The following is a 2,817-nucleotide window of genomic DNA, read 5'->3' on the forward strand; positions in this document are numbered from 1 at the left end:
TCAGTAGAAACCACATTTGTTTAAACAAGTCAGCCATATCAGCTATGTTTTTTAATTAGGCAGTAAATGAGGCTGAATGAACTGTTTCGCTGACAGAAAAGGCTTTGCTAAGGTGTAGTGGCACTAAATAGTGCTAAAACTAAAGCTCTGCTGTTGGGAGAGCTTTATGTAGGTTCTAACAGTTTTTGGGCACCGTTTGTGACCGTTATAGTGTAATTAATGTATTGGTTAGTGTTGTGTTGTGTAGTGGCTTGCCCCACCAAGATTTATGGTAAAATCGCCACTGTACGGGATACACATGGTATACACCGTCCGACAGAATGCTTACTTGCAGGTTCCTTCTCGACAACATAACAAATAATAAAAGATAAGAATACAAACAAAAAGTAAATGGCTCAGTAGAATAGAAAACATTTTAGCATAAGTATAATACAGGAAGGCACAATTTATTGTCCAATGTTTACATGTTTTGGGGAAGAGGGAATTGGGGGGGGGGAGAAGTGTTTAAATTGCACAGTATTTAGCAATACGAGTCTGGTACCAGCAGAGGTGTATGTGTGTGCTAAGGTGTGAGGGTCAGTGCAGGTGGTCAGTCCAGTTCAAATCAAATCAAATTTATTTATATAGCCCTTCGTACATCAGCTGATATCTCAAAGTGCTGTACAGAAACCCAGCCTAAAACCCCAAACAGCAAGCAATGCAGGTGTAGAAGCACGGTGGCTAGGAAAAACTCCCTAGAAAGGCCAAAACCTAGGAAGAAACCTAGAGAGGAACCAGGCTATGTGGGGTGGCCAGTCCTCTTCTGGCTGTGCCGGGTGGAGATTATAACAGAACATGGTCAAGATGTTCAAATGTTCATAAATGACCAGCATGGTCGAATAATAATAAGGCAGAACAGTTGAAACTGGAGCAGCAGCACGGCCAGGTGGACTGGGGACAGCAAGGAGTCATCATGTCAGGTAGTCCTGGGGCATGGTCCTAGGGCTCAGGTCCTCCAAGAGAGAGAAATAAAGAGAGAAGGAGAGAATTAGAGAACGCACACTTAGATTCACACAGGACACCGAATAGGACAGGAGAAGTACTTCAGATATAACAAACTGACCCTAGCCCCCCAACACATAAACTACTGCAGCATAAATACTGGAGGCTGAGACAGGAGGGGTCAGGAGACACTGTGGCCCCATCTGAGGACACCCCCGGACAGGGCCAAACAGGAAGGATATAACCCCACCCACTTTGCCAAAGCACAGCCCCCACACCACTAGAGGGATATCTTCAACCACCAACTTACCATCCTGAGACAAGGCTGAGTATAGCCCACAAAGATCTCCGCCATGGCACAACCCAAGGGGGGGCGCCAACCCAGACAGGACGACCACATCAGTGAATCAACCCACTCAGGTGACGCACCCCCTCCAGGGACGGCATGAGAGAGCCCCAGTAAGCCAGTGACTCAGCCCCTGTAATAGGGCTAGAGGCAGAGAATCCCAGTGGAAAGAGGGGAACCGGCCAGGCAGAGACAGCAAGGGCGGCTCGTTGCTCCAGAGCCTTTCCGTTCACCTTCCCACTCCTGGGCCAGACTACACTCAATCATATGACCCACTGAAGAGATGAGTCTTCAGTAGAGACTTAAAGGTTGAGACCGAGTTTGCGTCTCTGACATGGGTAGGCAGACCGTTCCATAAAAATTGAGCTCTATAGGATAAAGCCCTGCCTCCAGCTGTTTGCTTAGAAATTCTAGGGACAATTAGGAGGCCTGCGTCTTGTGACCGTAGCGTACGTGTAGGTATGTACGGCAGGACCAAATCAGAGAGATAGGTAGGAGCAAGCCCATGTAATGCTTTGTAGGTTAGCAGTAAAACCTTGAAATCAGCCCTTGCTTTGCCAGGAAGCCAGTGTAGAGAGGCTAGCACTGGAGTAATATGATCAAATTTTTTGGTTCTAGTCAGGATTCTAGCAGCCGTATTTAGCACTAACTGAAGTGTATTTAGTGCTTTATCCGGGTAGCCGGAAAGTAGAGCATTGCAGTAGTCCAACTTAGAAGCGACAAAAGCATGGACCAATTTTTCTGCATCATTTTTGGACAGAAAGTTTCTGATTTTTGCAATGTTACGTAGATGGAAAAAAGCTGTCCTTGAAATGGTCTTGATTTGTTCTTCAAAAGAGAGATCAGGGTCCAGAGTAACGCCGAGGTCCTTCACAGTTTTATTTGAGACGACTGTACAACCATTAAGATTAATTGTCAGATTCAACAGAAGATCTCTTTGTTTCTTGGGACCTAGAACAAGCATCTCTGTTTTGTCCGAGTTTAAAAGTAGAAAGTTTGCAGCCATCCACTTCCTTATGTCTGAAACACATGCTTCTAGCAAGGGCAATTTTGGGGCTTCACCATGTTTCATTGAAATGTACAGCTGTGTGTCATCCGCATAGCAGTGAAAGTTAACATTATGTTTTCGAATAACATCCTCAAGAGGTAAAATATATAGTGAAAACAATAGTGGTCCTAAAACGGAACCTTGAGGAACACCGACATTTACAGTTGATTTGTCAGAGGACAAACCATTCACAGAGACAAACTGATATCTTTCCGACAGATAAGATCTAAACCAGGCCAGAACTTGTCTGTGTAGACCAATTTGGGTTTCCAATCTCAAGTTCTCAGTTCAAGTGTTCAGCAGTCTGATGGCTTGTAGATAGAAACTGTCTCTGAGCTTGTTGGTATCAGACCGACCGCAAGGGAGTGAACAACTTGTGGCTGGGGTGTGTCGGGTCCTTGATTATGCTGCAGGCCTTCTTCAGGCACTGCTTCAAGTAGAT

Source organism: Oncorhynchus clarkii, chromosome 3 (assembly GCF_045791955.1).
Source record: "Oncorhynchus clarkii lewisi isolate Uvic-CL-2024 chromosome 3, UVic_Ocla_1.0, whole genome shotgun sequence".
Classification (NCBI taxonomy): Eukaryota; Metazoa; Chordata; class Actinopteri; order Salmoniformes; family Salmonidae; genus Oncorhynchus; species Oncorhynchus clarkii.